The sequence below is a fragment of the Elephantulus edwardii genome, unplaced genomic scaffold, assembly GCF_000299155.1.
Source record: "Elephantulus edwardii isolate Elephantulus edwardi_28Jun2011 unplaced genomic scaffold, EleEdw1.0 scaffold00007, whole genome shotgun sequence".
NCBI lineage: Eukaryota > Metazoa > Chordata > Mammalia > Macroscelidea > Macroscelididae > Elephantulus > Elephantulus edwardii.
The window spans coordinates 23717563-23741378 of NW_006399757.1; the positions used below are offsets into that span (position 1 = coordinate 23717563).

A 23816-nucleotide genomic window follows, 5' to 3' on the forward strand; every position below is an offset into this window, starting at 1 on the left:
CGATGGAAAAGTCTGCTATTAGGGACCTCTCCAAAGTACTGAAGAGCAATGATGTCTCTCTGGAGACTAAGGTGCATCTGATACAGGCCATGGTCTTTGCTATATCACTTGTTATGCATCAGAGAGTTGGACAGTAACTAAGGAGGATAGAAGGAGCACTGATGCCCTTGAGCTTTGGTTCTGGAGAAGAGTATTGTGGGTACCATGGACTGCTAGGAAAACAGATTCATACTGGAAAGGGTTAAACCAGGTGGCTCCTTGGAGGCAAGGATTCTGAGGTTCCGTCTAACATACTTTGGACATGTTCTAAGGAGAGACCGGTCCTTGGAGAGGGACATCATGCTTGGTAGGGTGGAGGGACAGTGCAGGAGAAGAAGGCCCTCTATGAGGTGAGTTGATTCAGTGACTGGGGTAATCGGGATGGGTATATCGGAGACGGTGCGATTGGCACAGGACAGAGCAGAGTTTAGGGCTGTTGTGCATAGGGTCGCTATGAGTCGCAAATGACTCGACGGCACATAACAAAACAACAATATGTTATATAAAAAATTACCATACGATGCATACCATATGCATATGATGGTTAAGATGTTATGTCCACAATTGTATGGCTTGGTATCTACATACTGATGTGGCAATTACATAATGATGTCTTTAAAAAAAAATTCCTACAATATGATTTGATACTACGGGCCCTGATTACATATGAAAGAATTAGGTGGTCTGTAGCACCCCTAGTCTAAATATAGCCCTGACCTGATGTAGGGACAATCTTCTCAGGGGTGAGGCCTACACTGAACATAATGAACTCTTGAAAGCTCACTAGCTTTTTGCTCTGTCTGGAACCTGAATCTGGCCAGTAACTTGCAGTTCTCTGGACTAGATGCAGCAGCTTGCTACACTGTTGCTGATGTCGGATTCATCAGCCTCCAAAGTCAGAGGTCTGCTCCCTTACCTGTCAATGCTGCCTCTGTCAGCCTCTGCAGCCAGCAGACTGCTTTCTCACCTGACCATTTTTTATCTTGATTTTGGACCCAAAGACCTGGGACCTGTCAGCATCTACAAGCATGCAAGTCATCACCATGAAATAAATCTTTGGCTTTTTATAGCAATGCTTCACTAGTTTCGCTTCCCTAGAATGGCCAGAGGGGCACTACCCTAAAGAATCCACTAGAATACCAATTATTTCCTTATAGCAAGAACACATTTTGGTTAATGTTGCTGTGTGTTTAGTTCTCAATATGATAAAAGTTGACTTCTGCACTATATTACACCCTGGCAAGAAAATGTGCAAAGTAAATTTAATCTTGCAATTTTTACATCTGGAAATAAATTCACCCCTTAGATACTTTTTGTCAGCTTGCATACATTTAGGCCGTTTCAACAACTTGTTGAAGTTCCAAAACAAAGAAATTGACAACGTAAAGTCTTCTAATTCTACATTTTATTTTCAGTTATTGAATTAAGGCACATAAAATTTCGAACATGTAGGACTGGAAAGACCCTCCTGAGGTCACTAGTTTATTCCACATGTTTTTGAGGGAAGTGGGATTCTAAACCAAAGTTATACAAAATTATGAGGCATGAGTCAGATCCAGCTTCCTTTTTTTAATTAAAATTTTTCATTTCTATTTTAACAAAAGTTTACAGAAAAATTAGATTTTCATTCATTGCATTGCGTTTTTATGCCCCTTTTCTTTTTTCCCCTCTCCCCTAATTCACTTTTTTAATATTCATTCATTGTTGTACAATTAACTCCTACCCCTCATCTAGTCCTCTTTGCAATATACCTCTTACTCTGAGCTGTTGTACATATAATGCCTAATCATATATTCCTTTTAAACAGTTCTTTCCTTCAACTTTTCAATGCAGTAGTCATTATCTATCCACTCTTATCTGAGTCTCCTCCCAACCTCATGTCAGACTGGCTTTATAACAGTGGTGCTATACAGTATTTGTCCTTTTGTGACTAAGATTTTTCATTCAGCATAATGTCCTGCAGGCTGATCCATGTTTGTATAATGTTTTACAAGTTCATGGTTTTTCAGTGCTGCATAGTACTCCATTGTATGAATATACCATAGTTTTTCTATCTATTCGCTTCTTGATGGGCACTTGGATTGCTTCCATCTCTTTGCTATTGTAAATAATGCAGCAATAAACATGGTGTGCATATATCTGTTTGAACGGTGATTCTAGTTTCTTTAGCGTATATTCCTAGTAACGGCATTTCTGGGTCAAAAGGTATTTCTATGTCCAACTCTTTGAGAAAGTGCCAAAACACCTTCCACAGTGGTTGCATCTCAACCTCATTTTTAAAAGAAAGTTTTATTAGAACACAATCACTTCTACTTGTTTACCTATTGTCTCCTGCTGCTTGATACTACAAAAGCAGAGGTGAAAAGTGGGAAGAGAAACCACATGCCACACAAAACCAAAAACATTTATTATCTGCTTGCTTATTTTGTGAGTATCTACAAAAAAGCAGATAATGGCTTAGTCAAAAGATGATAAAAATTTTATAGGCCAGGAGGAACACTATACATCTCCTCATAAAAATATCCCCTTGCTTTGTCAGATATTAATGAAGATAATTTTCATTTCTATTAAACCAAAGTTACCTTCTGTGGAAATTTAAGATTTTCCCTAAAACATTTCCCTAAAATGTGTTCAAGCCACATTTTCATTTTTACTTAATGGTACATTAAAAGAAATAGGCCACACCAATTTTTGACCCGCAAGATTTTTAAAAAAAAAAAGGGAAGCAAAGGAGCAGTTGTAATGTGCCATTTAGTCAGAAGCAACTCATGGCTCACTCTCCAGGAGGTCTGTAAATTGCATGGGAAGATATTGCCCATCTTTCTCCCTCGGAGCAGCTGGTGGGTTCAAACTATATGCGTTTGGGTTGAGAGCACAACTCTTGATCACTAAGCCACCCATCAGGACTCCTAGTTGCACTATAATTGTTACTTTTCCTTTTAAAGGAAAACAAAACAACACAACAACAACAAAAAAAAACACCAACTCAATTGTAATTGAGTCTACTTCAACTCACACTAAGCGTTTCCACTCTGGCACACCCAGACAAATCTAGACTATATAAAACTGATATGAAGGATCACATACAGCAAAATGCTTACATCCAGTAACACACATGTTGCTTCTGACTCTTGCATATAATGGTGCCCCTGCCTGTAACACTGCTTCTTCAAAACTTTATATCCTCACATCATTTATGCTAAAAAGTATTCATATGCTCATAGCTCCTCTGCTGGAATGTCTGTTACGTACTTCCAGAGCACTTTATAACATTCATTTTATTTTTTTATAAAATTTATGACACTTGTAATGATGCATTAAATCTCTGTAACTTTTCAAATTCTCCTAAGAGCATCACTGTAATCCCACGTACAAGCTTTCAGTATATTTCTAGCTCCCCTGAAGTAATTTAAAGCTGTTATGAACACTATTTCTTGCTATCTTGTGCAGTTTCAGCTTTAAAAATCTTTCTCTTGACGGAGATAATAGTGTCTTTCATTGGCCAACATGTTACCATCTGCCACGGGAGCAGGCCTTTCTTTTCTTTCTTTGCTCACAGATAAAATTGTTAGCTTTGCTGCTCATCATTTATTTCACAAGTCCTGAACGATCAGGCACTTGAGTCTTACAGGCTTGCGAGATTTTATTTATCCTGGACCGCATGTCCCAGTTCCCTATCACACACATGTTTTTACATATTTCTTTAAATCTAAGGTACACAGAAAGCTCATACAGCCACACTGGCTTCTTTCATGGTTTTCCTCTTTTCTAATGTATTTTTAAAAAATTTTCTATTTTAAAAACAACAACAACAACAACAACATCATATTGGTTTGCATACAAAATTAGTATACATTGTGAGATATATACATATACGTGTGTGTGTGTGTGTATATATATATATATATATATATATATATATATATAGTGTTTCACACATTCCTCTATTCGTATTCTTTCACAATAGCATTCCCCTATATTGTGTTTTATAAAATCAATCACTATTGATCCATGCCCATCCTTACTGACCTTTTCAGGTCCCCAATGGGTCCTTCCCAATTTCTTCAACCCCTCACTCTGATGTATTCTTCACAATATTGCTATGAAATCACCAATTCCATCTCCTATTTTCACATATGACATTTTATTATCAATTAATTTGTCAAAATCAGATTCCCCAAAATGCAGAGTTCCTAAGAGGCTCATTTCCTCCTGAGGTTCTGTCTCTATAGTGGGCAGAGCCCAATCAGTACTGTGGGGTTTGGGGGGAGCCAACTTCTTGTTTTAGGATCTTGAACTTTCTAACCTTTTGTAGCTTGTCTAGAGTCTCCTGTCTCCACAGATTCACTTTCTAGCCTTACAACTACATTATTTTTTCTAACTTGGCTATTGTTTATTTCTGTCGTTATGTACTGTCCAGTCAAGACCAACTCCTAGCTGACCCTCTAGTGGGTTTCCAGAGGCAGTAAATCACATGGGTGGAGACTGTCCATCTTTCCTTCAAGGAGCAGCTGGTGGATTTGAGCTCACAGCAACCCAACACCTTACCACTGAGGCACCAGAGCTGTACTAACCTGTTTAGAAGTCCTTTACTCTAAAAAAAAAAATAATCATCAAGTGTTTTTTCATGCTGTTCACTCCCCCCATCTTCCTATTCTCTTCCACAAAAGCCCATTACAATTTCAGAATCCAGACCAGTGACCTCACAGTCAGAATGAGAAACAGAGCACAAAACCCTCTGCCACAGGGCTCAGACATTCAGACTTTAAGGGGAAGTCTAATTCTTTTCCATTTCCCTTGAAAATCCTGACTGCTTACTTTCCTCACCAGGGTGCCAGGGGAATGCTACTAAAACCACCATTCTCTCTCTCATTGCCATGAATTAGCATCAATTTACAGCTCAAGGGCTGTAAGTCACACAGGAGGAGACAGCTCTGTGTGGAGCAGCTGGTGGACTCAAACCACTTGCCTTTAGTTTGGCAATGAGGCTCCTTATCCATATATTCCTGAGCCACAGTCTCATGATGATGGTAATTAGGGGCATTTGCGTTATCTCAATTCTTACAAGAAAAAGCAGATTCTTAGGTTCCACCCAAGATACATTCATTCGGACAAAGTAATTTAACAAGATCCCCAAAGTAATGTATGCACATGAAAGTGTGACCAAAAAAATCACTACCCTACACTGGAGTCCCTGGGTGGCACAAATGGCTAAACACTCAGCAAGAAGCTTCAAGGGTGGCCACTGAAGCCAGCTAGAGGCACCTCAGAAAACAAGCCCCTCAGTCTGCTTCTGAAACACCACAGCCTTAAAAATGCCACGCAGCTGCCCTCCACTCCACACATGAGGGGGTCAGGAGTGGCACTCATCCCCACTTGATGGCATCACGTGCATTAGATGGCCGCCGTACTTGGACAGAGCACAGTGCTCCACAGGGTTTTCAAGATCTAATCTGTGGGGGAAAGATTGCCTGCCTCATTTTATAAGGTATTTTTAGATGAGTTCCAATCACCAAACTTTTAGTTAGTTGTCATGTGCTGTGAAGTTGGAAGTGACTCACAGCTGACCCTCCAGTGGGTCGTTGTTGTTGTTGTTGTTGTTATGAAACTATCTATCCTTCTGCCACAGAGCAGTTGGTGGATTCAAACCATGTGCCTTTGAATTAGCAGCACAATTTCTTACCACCAGGCCACCAGAAAGCTCTGGTTGGTGGTAGGCTGCTGAATCATTGTGTACTGCCCTGTGGTGGCTGTTATGTGCCATCAAGTGGACTACAATGCATAGCGACCCTATGCACAATGGCTCTGAACCTCGCTCTATCCTGAACCAAACTGAGCAGACCTTGGAGAAGGATAACATACTTGGAAGGGTGGAAGGTCAGTGGAAAAGAGGAAGAAGATCCTGGCTGAGATGGGCTGACACAGTCATGGTGAGTTGACTCAGGCATCACACGAGGACTTCTAACTTCAACCACCGAAATCTGAAACCCTCTTCCTCGATGCACATGTTTCTAAATTTAAAAAGTCCTTCAAGATGTCAACAAATAACTTCCTAAAGAGGGGTATATGCTTAAAAGGAATTCTGAAGATGTCTTTTACTCTATTCTTTCTTAAAGATGTATAAGTCACACATGCATTACAAGAACTAAAGATGACACAGTACTGGGCAAAGTTCCAATGTCTTATTCAGGAGGTCACTGTGAGTCACAGTCAACTAGATGGCACCTAAAGATAACAACAACGACAACGACACTATTTAAATAAAGTCCTACAATAAAGAAACCAACCGTTTAACCTCACATTTTTCCAAAGGAATCTGAGCTGGGACTTTTAAAAAGTATTTTGGTTTTGCTTGCTTCCCTAAGCAGCCATTACCTTCCCCAAACATTTCCTTACATAACTCAAAAACAGTATGTTGAAAATCTGCCCCAGTGCTTAAGCAAACCACCTGAGAATCTAAAGATACTGCACTCATTCTTCCAAACCTCTCCTGGTTACTAAAGACTTGTCACTATTGACATTAATCTAGCGTAGACATGATGTTACCTGGGCTGGCAAAGTTGAGTGAAAACCAGCATTAACTCTCAAAGTCAGGAAACATAAGGAAGCGGTCAAACATGAGAGTTAACAAATCCTCACAATGAAGCAACTTGGGATCATCCCAAGTCTTTGGAAAAAGACACTATGCAAGGAAAGGTGGAGGGTCAGAGAAGAAGAGCAAGACTGTCAATAAGACAGACTGACAAAGTGACTGTAACAATGGACTCAAGCATATTGGAGATGGTGACGATGGCACAGGACAGGGTAACATCCACATGTGTTGTTCTTAGGGCCACAGTTGACCCAACAGCACCTAACAACAACAACAGGTGAGGAGAAAATCACAGACAGATTTCAGTTTCCATGTATTCTGCTTTGGGAGATTCAAAAGAAGCTTTAAGCTTTTTGTGTTCACAGCTCCTCCCCCAGCATTAATTATTTTAAGAGGTACTTATAAGGGAATCCAATTTTAGAACCCCCTCAATTTTCCCTTTTAATCAAATTTCATTCCAAACACTTTCAATTTCACTGTTTCTACCTGTACTGAATTAGGCATCTAAGTTAATTTCCCCCCTAATTTAATCAGCTAAGTTAGAGTCAATCATAGCTTAATTATCAAAAAGAAATCCTTCTCAAAGCGTGTTACGATTGATCGATAGCCTAGAAAACAAAATAGATAGATAGAAGATAAAATGCTCAGTGTTTCAAAAGTACATGGCAGAGGAATCAACCAAAACCATCTATATGAATTAAACCTTTTGTTAGGGCACTTTTACTACTTAACTGGGTTTTAATCATCTTTAGTTATCCCAAAACACTATCCTCCTCTTCTTTTTCCCTCTCTCCTGACCTTCCTTGGCTCATAATCCCAAACTCCTACATCCTAGTCCAGGTACAAGGTACTCCTGGTGGCCCAGTGGTAAAAAGGTGAGCTGTCAACCAAAAAGCATGTGGTTCAAATCCACCAGCTGCCTTACAGGAGAAAGATAGTGGTGAAGCTTCTCCCATAAAATTTACAGCCTATGAACCCTGCTGGCTGGTCAGCTGTGGGTCAGTTCTGACTCAGTGGTATGCAACATCACCACCATGTTCAAGTAGCAAGAGCTCAGGAGGCAGAACCCACCGTGTGTGGTGCTTCCACTCAAAGGGACATGCATCACCCATGGTTTGAACCCACTGGCAGCTCTGCAGGAGAAGGAAGGGCAGTCTCCTTGTGTTAACATTTACAGCCTTGCAAATCCAGTGGCGGGACCTATAGCACACTCCATGGGGGAGAGTGAGTTCAGTGAGTAAAATTAAATAGTAAAGGTTAACTATACTTGGAAAATAAACTGAAGGAATGTATAAAATGCTAACAATGTTGGCTTTTATGTGGCACGCTACTGGTAGATTTATTTCTGTCTTTTCCCAAGCCTTTCAATTTCCAATATTAGAAATAGTACTTTTATAACCAGAAACAATAATAACAAAACAGCTAATTTAAACACAGCATAAAGTTTCTACTTACCATTCCCCACCTCCAAGCTCACAAGGAAAGGCAAAGTCAGCCAGATAAAAATGGTAACTATATAAAATACTAAAAATATAGTTCCAGCCTAAAAGACTTTCAAACTTCAGTTGTTGTTGGGTTCTGTCAATTCCAACCTCTATCAACTCGCTGTGACAGTGACAAAACTACCCTACAGGGTTTGCTGGGCTGTAACCAAGCTCTGGTGGCCTAGCAGTAAGGAGCTGCACTGACAACTTGAAGGTGAGCATTTTGAGACCACCAGCTGCTCCACAGGAGAAAGATGGGCAATCCCCTTCTGTGCTCTTTACAGCCTCTCAGAACCAGCTAGAAGGTCGGCTGTGGGTTGGCTCCAACTTGACAGCACTTAGAAATCTCTGTTTCATGGAAGCACATTGCCAAGTCTTTCTCCTACAGAGAGGGTGTATAGTGCAAACCCCAAATTCTCTGTTAGCTGCTAAGTTTTTAACCATTTCCACCCGAGGTCTTCAAACTTAAGTTAGCTCTACTATAAACACATTCATAGACAACAGAGAATGAGAAAAGGTCAAGAAAGGATGAGATAAACCTATAAGGACAAGAAGATAAGATCAAAGATCATATTAGAAAGGATGGGTTTAACTATTTTCCCCTTTCTCCTCAATGAAATCCATTTAGTTTTTCTTTTCGCCTGTCCACAAGATACATGAGCAGGGAGGAGATCTTGAGGCAAGTAGAAATTTAAAGAGCTCTCTGTTAGAAGAGGGAAAAAAAGGGGGGGGGGAGCAGGGATGACCAGAAAAGGGAAAACTACCAAATTGCACTGCCATCAAGTCACTTCTGACCCACAGCAACCCTGCAGGGGGCAAGCTCAAACAGCATAATGAAAAAAGACAGGGCAGCCCTTCACTTCTAAAACCACAAGCTAGGCTGTGCTCAGCTTCCATTCTAATAATGTTAGTGTTCAGAGTTAGCACTCAGGAGTGTGATGTTCAAGAGACATTCTGTGAAATAGGACATTATATGATTTTACTGTGCCTGCAAACACCGTATCATAGTCTTAGTCCTCCTCTTTGAGCATCTTGAAAAAGCTTCCTGTCTTAGCATGACCATCCTATGCTGAGAAGGATTCGCTTTTTTGTGTTTTGTCCTCACTCCACAGGATTAGCAGTTTTACCCTGCTGGAGAGAAGTCCCTCTCATGTTTTCATTACCTTGCAGATTTCCACAGAGCTGATCCTTTAACAGCTTGGAGAACCGTCTCACCTCCTTTGTCTTTAAGGATCATCATGACTGGAGAGTGTGAAATGCCTGAACAGGAAGCCACAGCATTCACTGGATGTCTACTTCTGTGTTGTTTAATAACCTTTTGTTTCCAAACTGATGTTTCTACTTTGTCTCTTGCTGATTCAATCACTAGTTTTTCTGTAGTTGAGAGCCATCATGCACTTCTAAGTAATATTTTCAAAAGAAAATTTAACAGAGAAAAAAAAATCTCAGAAGAGAAACATGATATTCCAGATTGGATGTTGTTGCCTTTCAGTTGAAGCATGTATTGTTGTATGGTAAGTTTTTTAGATAGAAAATACAGTCTAGTATATGCAGAAGCCAGTAATGGGCATTACCATCAAGAGTGGGTATTTAAAGGTTATATATGTATTATACCATTAAGTGCCTGGCAATGCAACAACCACATTATAGAAGAGGCATAACGTACATATGTTGCGTCTAGGAAGCTGTTGTGTTTACTACAACCCATCCTGTAATTAGGATTCCTGAGTTCTATTATAACTTTCTGGGATTAGAGACATATATACAGTTATACATTGCCTAAATGTGCCTAACTGCACTTTAGAAAGATGATATAAATATTTTATACATTTAATCGCATCGTGGTCATTTTTCTGGATTATAAGTCATATTAATGGTTTTGGAATACCAGTATTTGAATTTACTTAGGTCTATGCACAACCACAGAGCACTCCTTGGATGTAAGAAAGGTGAAGCTTTGTCTAGTACACTTTGGGCAGGTTGCTAGGAGGGGTTATTCCTTAGAAAAGGACAACATACTTGGAAAGGTGGAAGGTTGATGAAGAAGAGGAAGTCCTTCAACAAGGAGGATTGACACAGTGACCGCAGCAATGGGCTCGAGTGTGTCAGAGATTGTGAGGTCGGCACAGGACAGCATTTGGTTCAGATCTGCTGTTCATAGAGTCACTATAAGTTGTACTTGCTGGTATCAAGGGTGTTGATTCTGGTTTCTAGCAAGACAAAATCATCAACAGTTTCAATCCTGTCCCCATCTATCATGATGTGGCCCACTGGCCCGGCGCTAAGGAGCCTTGTCTTCTTGATGTTAAGATGCAGTCCATATTGAAGGCTGCAGTCTTTGATCTTCTGGAACATGCGCTTCAGGTCCCCCATGCTTTAAGCAAGCAAGGTGTGTCATCTGCCTTCTCAGGTTGTTCATGAGTCTTCCTCTGATTCTGATGCCACATTTTTCATAAGAGCTCAGCTTCATGAATGATTTGCTCAGCAGACTGAAAAGGTGTGGCGAGTATTCAACCACGACACACCAAGTTCCCCATTTTAAACCACACATAAAGACAGTGAGCTGCTAAACAAGGATTTCTAATTTTTTTTCCCCAAAAGCATGAATGAAGGGGGGGGGGAAATCTCACCCCAAAACCCTTGTAATTAAGGAAAGAACTCAGAATATTAAGGTACTATTGAAATTCTTGAAGGAAAGCATACAGTTAAAGAATAAAGTTCTTCTGGCTTTAAAAGCATATTTCAGATTCTCTGAACTCTTAATATCCTTACAAGTTATAATCTTCAAAATTAATCCATTCTTACTGTACTCTACAGGGTTTTCTATGGGTGGTTTGATTGTAGGTTTGTTCGTTTGTTTGTTTGTCTGTTTGCAAATAGGTCTTTAAGGTCTTTTCTCAGAAGTAGGTCTAGATGGATTTGAACCTTTAGTCATCTGGTGAGCAGTGAGATGTTTAATCATTTGCACTAAATAACAAAATAATTAAATAAGGAAATAGCCAAAGAAATAGGATTCTCAGTTAAAGATTCCCTTCCAGAGGAGTTATGACATTGCCTGCGAAGCTCTGATGCCATGCAGAGATTTAAATGCCTTGTCAAAGCTAGTCTTAATTTCAAGGAGGTTTTTAAATGCCAATGTTGGAAATGTAATCATGACTTAAATGAAGCTTTGGGAGTTAATCAACACAATTGTATGCCCATATTTGCTTTTTCATAAATGTACTTACATGTAGCACAAAATTCATCAGTATAAAGAAAACTTTAAATATGAAGGCAAAAATAAAAGCTGTCCCACCTGCAGAGAACGAAACTTTCCTCCTTCCTCTCAAAGCTTTAGTCCCTCTGCCTTCACCCCCATTTCCGCTAAAGACTGGATGCTAACAAAAGGTTTTCAAAAGCCTATCCCCATTTCTTATTCTGACACACACAGGGAAATTTATTTTTTAAAGCTTCCAATTAGAAATTAATTTCATGACTCATGGCAGGCAATTCCTTTCAGAGAACCCTCACTTAAGGTCTGTGTGTCTCAAGTTGGACAACAAACACTTGGACACAATCACAGTCCTATTAACCATCAAGTGACACATGAATTTTTAACCACTTTTTCTCTGGCTTTCTCACGCCCGCCTATGCCTGAGGGAGCAATTGACTGCAAGGTGTGCAGACAAAATTGCAAGGGCTGTGGTTGCTGTCTTAAGTTGTTGGCATTCAGTCTCTTCTGAATTCAACGGACAGTAAGAAATACATACAGTGATTTAAGACACATCTAGGTGAGCCCTGGTGGCCTAGTGGCAGGAAACTGCACTGCAATCCCAGAGGTGCACGGTTCAAATCCACCAGATGTTCTGCTGAAGAAGGAGGAATAATCGCCTCCTGTACCAGTCAGATCCAATTTGATGGTACACACATTAAAAGAATAAACAAATAAATAAAAATTATAAAAAAATAAAAAGACACATTTATACATATATGTGTGTCTAAGTAAAACAAAATGCTTTTAGTCACCCCTTCTATTGTCTGCCAAATGAAATAAAATCTTAGTCCATTATAATTTATAGTCACATTAAATGCGAATATTCCATTGATTCTAGATTTCTTATGTCAAATTGTCAGTGAAAAGAATTGTTTAGCTATTTGAATCCTCAAATATTCAATATCTAAGTACTTGTTGTTGTTGTTATGTGCCGTTGAGTCGCTTGCGACTCATAGCAACCCTATGTACAACAGCCCTAAACTCTGCTCTGTCCTGTGCCAATCGCACTGTCTCTGACACTCCCATCCCGATTATCCCAGTCACTGAATCAATCCACCTCATAGTGGGCCTTCCCCTCCTGCGCTGTCCCTCCACCCTCCCAAGCATGATGTTCTTCTCCAAGGACCGGTCTCTCCTCACAACATGTCCAAAGTATGTTAGATGGAGCCTCAGAATCCTTGCTCCAAGGAGCCACCTGGTTTAACCCTTTCCAGGACAAATCTGTTTGTTTTCCTAGCAGTCCATGGTATTCTCAATACTCTTCTCCTCTAAGTATTTAAAATCGTGCTGCACTCAAACAGCAAACAAATATATATATATATGTAAACAGGAACCTGGTGGTACAGTGTGTTAAGCACTGAGCGGCTAATCACAAGGCCAGCCGTTATCTAGTTGCTCCACAGAAAATAAGGTGGAAATCTGCTTCTATAAAGATTTACAGCTTCAGAACCCCTCTCAGGGTGTTCTACTGTGCCCTGTCCCATCTGGTGACTGTAAGAGTTGTAAATGACTCCATAGCAACGGGTTGAGATTTTTTTTTTAATATATCTATATATATTCATTTTTATATCTAAAAATCTTTTTTAGGATGATCGAAGACTACACAATGTTTTATTTGTTATGCATAAGGTTCATGAGTCCCAATTTGATTTGACAGCATCTAAGAACCATGTAAAACATATAGAGAGAGAGAGACGAATCAACTAACTGACTTTACAACTCAAACCAGAATAAACACAGGGTATACTTTGGCATTTGAGGTAGGTTTTTTTTGTGCTTTTATTAAAAAAGTAAACGTTATTGTATAAATAGACTATGATCTATTTTGCTAGAAAAATCTGCAATCTTAACAATTTTACCTTGTAGAAAAAAAACAGGAGCTCAGAAATCATGAATAGACATAATTTTCTCTGAACTAAATCGAAGGAAAAGAGTATGTGTTGTAGAAACTTTCTCTTGTATTTTATTTTTAAATATTAATGCCACAATTTTAAGTAGGGAAGAAAGGCTTCCTCTCTCTCTCTCTCTCTCTCACACACACACACACACTCTCTCTCTCTCTCTCTCTCTCTCTCTCTCCTTCACAGAGGTATAAACATGATTTATCTTCTACAAGAGTTTCCATTTCGGCTGTTAAAGTAACAGTGAGGAAGTTAAGTAAGTTAAGTGGATGTTAATAGTTATGAAACACGGTACCATTTAAAAAGACACAAGATGGGAGAAAATTACTAAGATCAATTTTTAACATACTGACTAAGAATAATGGCAGAGGAAATCTTGATGAAGAGTGGCAGAGAAAATGTAACACCAAAAGTACAGACAGGGGGACTCTATGAGTCCTTTACTGTTAATAATATTCCAAGACTAACATTTATGAAGACTCCATGAAGAACTGAAACTAAGTGCTTTAAAAAGCAAGCCAATTTGTGGTGGGATAAAGCTAGCTGTGGGCATGGGAGGAAAGTCTGGGGGTATTTATTTGGCAGTTAACATGAACACACATGTGTATTTTGGGAAGAGGAAGGTAAGTCCTGGGAGCAGGATCCCATGCAGGTCATGTTAAATGAGTCAAGCCTTCACTGTACATAGTGGAAATCAAAAAGAAAAAAAAATATGATGAAAGTTATAAAAGTAAAAAAATTATAAATGTCTGTTAATGCCTCTCATTTGCAAACAGGCAGACAGACTTTGCAGCCAGCAAGATGAGTCTATTTGCAAAGCAACTGTGAGTATCTTTAGGCAACAATTACCTGCACGTCACACAGAAATCTAAGAACTGGAACAGAGACGGGTCGGTAAAGGGAACAAACGCTCTCCTTCAGCTCCAGCCAGCTGCTTCCCTTCCCACATGGGCTATCTTCTCCCTTCTCCTCTTCCACTCAACCCAAGGCTGGGTTTAAGGTCAGCTAGCTCCACGCTTATCTACAGTAAAGACCAGGTGTCCAGCAGGTGCCACCTGAGGACAACAGGGGGTGGGGCATCAATTTCTAGCTGCCTGGGGTCCATCACAGTGGTACTGATGACTTACTTAAGCACCTTCCTGTTAACCAAAAGGCCTGATCTTCAAAGCCACCAGCCACATCACGGTAAAAAGGCGTAGTAGTCTGTTTCTATAAAGATTTACAGCCTTGGAAATTCTGTGAAGTCACTGTGCATTAAAATGGATGCTTTGGTTTGCTTTTTGGGTCTTGTTTTTTTTAATGTGGTCCCCACAATAAACTAAGACACACTAAAATTATTGCAAACTAGCACGCTGTTCTTCTCTGACCAAAATCCTGAAACTCAGAAAAATAAACAAGGAGGAGAGACACCCCTCCCACTTTAGTGCAGATGACTAATATGCAGCTGCTAATGGAAAGGTTGGTGGTTCCAGTCTACCTCGAGTGCCTCAGAAGAAAGGCCTGGTAATCCACTTGTAAATGAGCAGCCACTGAAAACTGTATGGAGCAGGACACAGTTCTGTCCCAACACACCTATAGTCACCAGGAGCAGCAAGTCAACCCACTTCTAATGCATCTCCTCAGAGATGTAAAGATGACCTTTAAAGACAGGGATTCATACAGCGACTGTAACAATGGGTGTAAGTAAAGTGTAAATTATGAGGACACAATTTGTTTAGATCTGGGGCATGGTTTTGATCTGTTGCATATAGGGTAGCTGACAGTTGGAGTCAATTTGACAGCTTCTAACAATAATGACATTTAGTGGTTTTGAGGAAAGTGTATCATAAGGATTTTTTCCATTAATAATCATGGAAATTTAATGGAAATTTCCAAATGAAATGTTTCAGGCCAGTACTCAGACTACTGGAGTATTATAAAAATTTCAGACTGCTGCTCATACAGAACTGTGTATACATGTATTTCCCCAGGATTGAAACTACAGATTTCATCAAATGCTGAAAAGAAGAAATTTTAAAAATGGAGTTTTTTTCTGAAAGCAAAAAAAAGAAAAGCAGCATTTCCTTTTGGTCTGTCTCATATAAGCTTACACAGAGAGACAAGTCTTACAAACCCACTGACCATCTTTCTCATAATTTCAAAAAGAGTTGGAGGAATATAAGAGATCTTCATTAGAGAAAAAAGACCCTTTTTGGTTATAATTCTAGAGTTACATTCCTCTCAACTTTAGGAAATAATTCCAAGTTCTAGATGACTTTTCACTGTTTAATGAAGCAAAGCTCCAGCACTCCTGCCTTCCCAACTCTTACATCCATTCCCAATGCTTTCCTTTTAGATCAGGTCATCAAGGTCAAAGACTACAACCCCCCACAAAGAGCTTTCTGTCTCCCAGATCCCCTTTCTCCAATCTGCACATCTCCCACCTGGGCTGATCTTTCTCAGGAAGAGTTCTGTTGTGGGTAACTGAACCCTTATACTTGCTCAGTTGTGCCCACAAGCATTCTTCCCCTGTCCAGCCCCCACAACTCAGATTCCTACTGCAAAAAGTAGTTTCCAAATGCCAATATGAAGCACACTAAGAATAAGGACAATGTGATACTGTTTTATTTTACAATTTAATTATGATAAAGTAAAAACGACTGGAACAGCACATCAGCAGAGAACTGCCAGAAGTCCAGACTGGATTTAGAAGGGGTCGTGGTACTAGGGATATTGTAGCTAATGTTAGATGGATCTTTGCTGCAAGCAGGGAATACCAGAGGAATGTATATCTGTGTTCCATTGATTATGCAAAGGCGTTTGACCGTGTGGATCATAACAAACTGTGGCTGACTCTGAGAAGAATGGGAATACCAGAACACTTGATCGTTCTAATCTGAAACCTATACTTGGACTAGGAGGCAGTTGTCAGAAGAGAGCAAGGGAACATTGCATGGTTCAAAATTGGGAAGGGCATATGTCAGGGATGCATTTTATCTCCACACCTTTTCAACCTGTATGCAGAACAGATTATCCGGGAGGCTGGGCTCTATGAGGAGAAATGTGGGGTCAAGATTGGTGGACGATCTATCAACAATCTACGTTATGCAGATGACACAACCCTGCTTGCTGAAACTGAGGAGGACCTGAAGCACTTGCTGCAGAGGGTCAAGGACTGCAGCCTCCAATATGGATTGAGGCTCAATGTTAAGAAGACAAGATTCTCACCACTGGACAAACTGGCAGCATCAGGATGGATGGTGAAGAGACTGAGATTGTTCACAGCTTTAGTTTGCTTGGCTCCACAGTCAACACTCTTGGCACCAGTAGCCAGGAAATTAAAAGGCACATTGCCATGGGAAAGTCTGCTGTTAGGGACCTCTCCAAAGTACTGAAGAGCAATGGTGTCTCTCTGGAGACTAAGGTGTGTCTGATACAGGCCATGGTCTTTGCAATCACTTGTTATGCTTCGAGAGTTGGACAATGACTAAAGAGGATAGGAGAATTGATGCCTTTGAGCTGTGGTGCTGGAGAGGAGTATTGAGGGTACCATGGACTTCTACGAAAACAAACAGATTCATCCTGGAAAGGGTTAAACCAGGTGGCTTCTTGGAGGCAAGGATTCTGAGGCTCTGTCTAACATACTTTGGACATGTTGTAAGGAGAGACTGGTCCTTGGAGAAGGACATCATGCTTGGGAGGGTGGAGGGACAGCGCAGGAGGGGAAGGCCCTCTATGAGGTGGAATGATTCAGTGACTGGGGTAATCGGGATGGCAGTGTCAGAGACAGTGCAACTGGCATAGGACAGAGCAGAGATTAGGGCTGTTGTACATAGGATCTCTATGAGTTGCAAGCGACTCAACAGCACATAACAACAACCCTTTATTCTGGGTCTGGGCTTTTCTTACATCGGAGCTAAAATGTCATTTATCACAAAATGGCAAAGGGTACTGAGTTGTTTGGGGTCGTTTTGCTTTTACTGATTTTTTTTTAAGTTTGAAATCATATGCTTGTTTGTTTACCAAGAAATTTTTGGTCAAACTTTTGCTAAGACATGAAATTCAAAGTCTAATATCTCTAGGGGATTCTGGTGATCTGGTGGAGGCAGAGTGTTGTCCTGTCAACCCAAAGGCAGGTTAAAAGGTGAAACAAACCAATCTGCTCCTCCAAAGACAGACAGGCAAGCTCCTGTGTAATTTACAGTCTTCCAACACTGGTTGGAAGGTCATTTATGAAATGGTTCCTACCAAATGGCAATGAGAGAGTGAGAAAGTAACACCTTTATACACGGTTATACCACTGATGTTCTACATTGTTGAAAAGAGCAGTGAAAGAAGGACAAAACTCAAGGTATCTCATTCCCTAGATTTACTGAGCCAACTACTAAAACCGACTCTCACTCTTCTCGTACATGTCACGCTTCCTTCTGCCTTCACATGCTCCACTCTCTTCTCTATGACAGCTTAACTACTTAAACTAGACTTAACCAACCAACTAGTTAAGTCTTATCTTCAAATACTATCTCGGTCTAGTAGTTCTTTTTTTTTTAATCTTTTTTTTTGGGGGGGTGTTCTTTTTTTTTCTTCTGGTGCACCCTCGAGTCAGATCTGACTAGCACAGAAAGAAATTGCCCTTCCTTCTCCAGCGGAACATCTGGTGGATTTGAACCGTGCACCTTCAGGATTGCCTAGTAGTTCGCATGTTCTTACTAGATGTCATCGAGTCAAGTACAACTTATAGTGACCCTATGAACAAAAGATCTGAGTCCTGTCCTATCCTTGTCAGCCCTGACACATCTGAGTCCTTGCCACAGTCACTGTGTCAATCCATCTCATTAGGGGGCCTTCCATTCATTCACATGGAACAGAGACCCTTTACCTTTCCAAGCACAATGCCCCTTTTCAAAGCATAGTCTCTCCTAACAATATATCTGCAGTGTGTGAGACCAAACTTAGTCATCTTTGTCTCCAAGGAGCACTGTGGTTGTACCTTTTCCAAAACTCCTAATCAAGTCTCATCTTTCTGACTCTTTAAAGGGCAGACTGACTAAATCAGTTGTGTTCAACTGAAGCATCAAGTCACGTTATTTCTCTAGTTGTTATATGCTGCAAGAACTACTCTGCTTGTAAAAGCAATAATGAAATGTATTGGTATATTTTTTAATTAAATAAATTTGTTTTTCAAAACAATCTGTTTGTACGTCTAGTTGCCTGATTCTAGCATGTGGTGTCCCCTTATGGGTAGGACAGAATTGTTCAATGGGTTTTTTTTTGTTTGTTTAAGCAGATCATCAGACCTTATTTCTGAAGCACCTCTGGGTAGGTTTGAACCATCAACCTTTCAATCAGTGGTCCAGCACATTTTTTCATGGGGTATTTATTGCCCATAACCGGCCCATATATAGCTGTTTCGTGAGTTTTGTGGCAGAAAAAAAAAGCTGAGAGGCACTGGACTCTATCATGTAAAAACTCATTCCTCTTATCAGGGAAAAGGTGTTCCATGAAAGTTCATGATCTGAAAAGCCAGATCTTGAGCTCTAGCATATCACATACACACACAAAAAGTAAACAAATAAATAAAATTTTAAAAAGCATCTAGAATTTAGAAATCCTATTCAAAACCCTGTTGTTCCTGGTTGGCTCCTCCCAGGGTCTCGGAAGTTCTCCTTGCCAGAAGGAGAAGCATGGTGGTGTGAGCACAGGAATCATGGCAAGCTTTTGGAGTTGACTGCTTTTCCAGGCATGTGTTTGACGTGCAGGTTTGCTCTGTCCCCGGGAGTGAGGCGAGCCAGCCTGGAGCTAAGGTTTGAGCCAGGAGGCGGCCTAAAGCCCAAAGGGCCCTCGGGCCGCAGGTTCAAATCGTTGTCCTGTCAAACATTCTTCTAGGTTGTATAGCACTGGTCTGTGCATTGCTTGTACAGAGGTAACGCATGGTTGCTGTGATGCTGAAGACTGTGACAGTGATGTGTATGCCAATCGTGGTAATGGGTATGCATGGTGGACAGTGTTGGCTGGAGCTTCCCGACTAAATCAAGCCTGGAAGCAGGAGCGGCATCCACTTCCGAAATGGCTTGCCTCCAGAAACTCTATATTCGGACAGTGCTCAGGCTGTTCATTCATAGGGTCGCTATGAGTCCTGTCTATGACTCGACAGCACCAAACAACAACAACAACAACAACAATATTCAAAACCCTATGAACCTGGAGAAAGGATGAAAGTCACACAAGTGTTGAGGACTTTCGTTCATAGGGTCACTATGAGTCACCTACAACTTGACGACACTTAACAACAATAACAACAACATTCAATATCTACACAGAGTAGTCACACACTTATTGAATTTACTGAAATACACACCAGGGACCAGACACTTGTGTGCTCCTGTCTATGAGCTCCATGAACAGTATTCAGTATTGCTCTCCTTGACAGGGCACCTGCCACATCATTACAAACTTCAGGACAATGAGTTTCTTTTTATACAGTTTAAAAAAAAAAAAATTTCCACAAAGTGATGAGGTGGGACTATGTGAATTAGTGATAATTATTTTTTTTTCTAAAAATTTTACCAATGCTTGAAATACAAAGTCTAGTAACACCCATCAGGAGTTCTGGTGATGTAACAGTTTGCTCTGTTATCTAACAGTTGCTCTGCCAACCCAAAGGCACATATTCAAATCCACCATATGCTCCATGGGAGAAAATGGGCAATCTCCTTCCACGCAATTTATTGTCTTTTAAAACCTGCAGGAGGCTCAGCTATGAGTTGGTTCAAATTGCACAGTACACAACAAAAATAACTACATGCCAATAAGGTGCCTGCAGTCCATAAAGGCCAGTTTGTTTTCCCATCCTGCTTTGTTTTTAAAAAGCCAGTCTCACAGGTTGACAGGGATTCCTAGCATTTAGAAGGGCCAGGAATTAGAGTACATCCTCTGTTTCTCCCACAGAACAGCTGGTGGACTGAAATAGCATGTCTTTAGGATTGCAGTGCAGCTTCTTACCACTAGACCACCAGAGCTCCCTAGTAAGGATATATAAATAAATATGATGTACATGTGTAAATAAATAAGATATATAGAAATGCTATGAACATAAAAATCTCTCAAACTCACTGCCATAGAGTCACTTGCAGCTCATATCCTCTTCTGGGTTCCTGAGGCTGTAAACTGTAACAGGAGGTGATTGCCCATCTTTCTCCAAGGATCTGCTGGTAGATTTGAACCTCCAGAGACACTTGGTATTTAGGGTAGCAGCACAACTCTACTGAGAGACTCTGTTTCTCTTTGTATGTATGCTTGGGTATAGACATATATCTCATATATCTGATCTGAAACTGTTTTGTCTATTAAAAAAATCCTCTGCAATGTCAATACACATTTCATACTTATATCTAATGTAATATATATCAGAATCTCTTGGCAAATCGAAGTATGGTATATACAACCTTTGTTCTCTAGTAAGTAACCTTGATTATTACTTTACACTTGGCTTTGTTCTTTTCACTCGGTAACAGCAAGTTTAATTTTTCAGATCAAAGAACTGTCAGTGGCATAATTGCTCAGTAAAAGTATTTTTAGCAAGTCTGCACTAAAGGGATACTCATGTGTTGCATTTCATTTGAACAAGCAGATCTGTTCTATCTCTGACAGATTGCTTTTACTTTTTTCTTTTTTTTTAAGGTTTCAAAGAGCAGGTAGAGATATATCTTAAAGCTGTATCTCAAATTATTAGTTTAGACATTATGCAAGTACATAAAAGTAAAATCAAATACCATCCTCACCAAGGGACTATGTAATCTTAATCTGGCACACAGGCTAACTCCAGCCACTCTGACATTTTCCTTATCCCTTTTTAAGCATAGGGAAGTAGAATTTCTCCCTCTGTACTCCCAAGGAATTTTCTGTTCTACTACAGTAGTTACATCATGCATTTTGTACAATCTTGTAAAACTAATTACAATACTATTAACATATTTATCTCTCCCACTGGACTTTGAGTTCCTTGAAGACTGGGGTTATGCCTTTACTCACTTCTGTATTCTCAGCTCTATTAATGGCTGTGGTAGCTATTTTAAATATGTGGGCTTCTTTTCTCCTTTGAGGCTCCTGGGAAGATAATACTCCCCAGAGCTTTGAAATTAGTGAAATAATAAGATCTTCTTTAACCCATGACATGAGCAAAAGCCTTTTCAGGCAGAAGGTATTTAAAAGCTGGTGTGCAGGTCTCCATTCCTCACATGCTGTGGTTCCATGGAAATGTCATAAGACATTGAAGGCAGCATTCCCTGAGAATTCCCAGAAACAAAACAGTTGCTCATTGAGCAAGAAATAACCCTCTTGTGCTGAGCTGCTAAAACTTGTGGTGTTTTTGTTATTGCAGCAAAACCAAGACTATCCTGACTGGCATATGGTCCGTCAGATCACTCACAGCTATCAGATTGGCTCAGATTCAAGAGCAAACCCCATTGGGTTTCCAAGGCTATAAATCATAATGGAACTGTTCTTCTTTCTCTCAAGGAGCAGTTGGCAGGTTTAAAATGACAGAAGCATGACCTTTTGTTTAAAATTTTAACAGGATATATTGCCAGCTGGCTCATCAGATAACATGTACATAAAACAGACTTTTAGGAAAAATAAAAAGCTCTAGGAAAGTTAAATGTGAGTTGTAATTACAGTCATGTCTGTGACATGACTGATAGATGCCACATTACCAGAAACAGCCTACAGTGAGAGAACAATTAAAAAACAACCATTTGTCCACTCTACTTCACCTTCTGTTTAGCCTTGTTTCCTAAAGCTAATTGTTTCAATAAACATGTCTTCTTTTATTACAATCATTAAGAAATAAAACTGGTTTTGAATTTAATAATCTTACTTCTGGCCGGAGCAACATCTTTTAAAATAAATCCCAAGGCAGAAATCTCTATGAAAAGCAGGTAGCTTTGTAAAGGTTAACACTCATCAATAGTCAGTGTGTTCTTAGGAGGGATTATTCCTTGGAGAGGGACAACATGCTTGGAAGGGTCAGCGAAAGAGAGGAAGACCCTCAACCAGATGAACTGAGTGACTGCTGCAACGTCAGAGGCATTGTCAGACATGATGAGGACGGCACAGGACAGAACAGAGTTCAGATCTGTTGTTCATAGGGTCGTTCTGAGCTGTACTCTAGGCAAAGGCAACCAACAACAGTTTCCCTTCCCTTTACCTTCTCATCTTTGTTTTAGTTTAAATGTTGACTTTCTAAAATAATGCAAATGTTTTTACAGGACTGCTCCAATCTAATTAGTAATATCCTTTAGTTGTATTTTACTCCACTTCTCTGTTAAAAGCTGCTCTTAGGGGACAGTTTGGGATCAGCAGTAAAGAACTTCTTAACCCTACAGTCTTAGGGAGTCCTCTGCCTCTGGTGGTCCAGTTAGTCTGGCCATTTTTAAGAATGCTGAGTTTTATTTCATATTTTTCTCCCACTGTAACCAGGATCATCTACTACATCGATCAGTCTGCTAGGCCAGTGGGCTTAGCTGGGCACCATCTAGTTTTCCTGGCCTCAGGGGAGTAGAGACAGTGGCACCATCATGTCAAACTTGCACATTCTTTTTTTCCCCCCCTCTGTGATTCTGGGGACTTTGTTAATTCTTTTGATTCTGATGAGCATAGACAATTGTATCTTAGATGCTCACTCACAAGCTTTTATAATCCTAGACTTCACTAGGACCTGTATCATAATTTATAAACTATGTCATGCCAATTGTTGAGTTGTCCCATGAAACTATGGTCCTAAGCCTTCAAATCCAGAAGGTGAATGCTGGAAGGTACACGGTTGCATCTGAGGAGTATCTGTAGTTTGTCTAAATGACCATATGTACCTGCCTACATGCAGCTGTATTTATACATACACATAAGGAATTCTCTCATTTCTTATATATGTATACACCTGTTCTACCTCTACACCTATATGCCTATACCAGTCCTTACATGGCCCTGACTCATCTGTCGTATTTTTTGTCTTCTTTTATATAGCTGTCCTTTGGTATTTGTGAAAATTATTTCTATGCACCAAAATCTAAAAATGCTCAGATTCCCTTATATAATATCTCTTATATAAAATAATTCCATATGTGCATATAACCTATGCAAATCCTTCTGTATACATGAAATCATGCCTAAATTGCTTACAATACCTAATACACTGTAATTACTGCATAAACAGCACTTCTAATCTCCCTCTCAGCATTGAATGGATTGCTCTGACCACTTAATTGCTTTTTTTATTCACATGAATATTTTCTTTAGAATTATTTTTAAATCATAAATGTACAACAACTTCTTTATACATGCACTTAATTTTTTTTGTAAGAAAACATTATGTCTTATTACACCATGATCCTGTCTAATAGCTTTTCAAAACTTTGAGAAAAAGCTTTAAAAAGGATTTCACATATCACCTGAAACTTGCAAATTTAACATTATCAAAGAAGGAATGCTTCTACACTCTTACAAAGACCACTAGAAGAACTAATTTAAAAGCTAAAAAACTGTCTCAAAGGCATTTTATTGATTTTTCTTTT

At 39.9% G+C, this 23816-nt stretch overlaps 1 protein-coding gene across 1 annotated transcript in view; it reads right to left on the bottom strand.

Annotated features, from left to right (window-relative positions):
- Positions 1–23816, bottom strand: part of RAPGEF5 (Rap guanine nucleotide exchange factor (GEF) 5) — a 325340-nt gene that overhangs the window by 278497 nt on the left and 23027 nt on the right. The window lies entirely within an intron of this gene.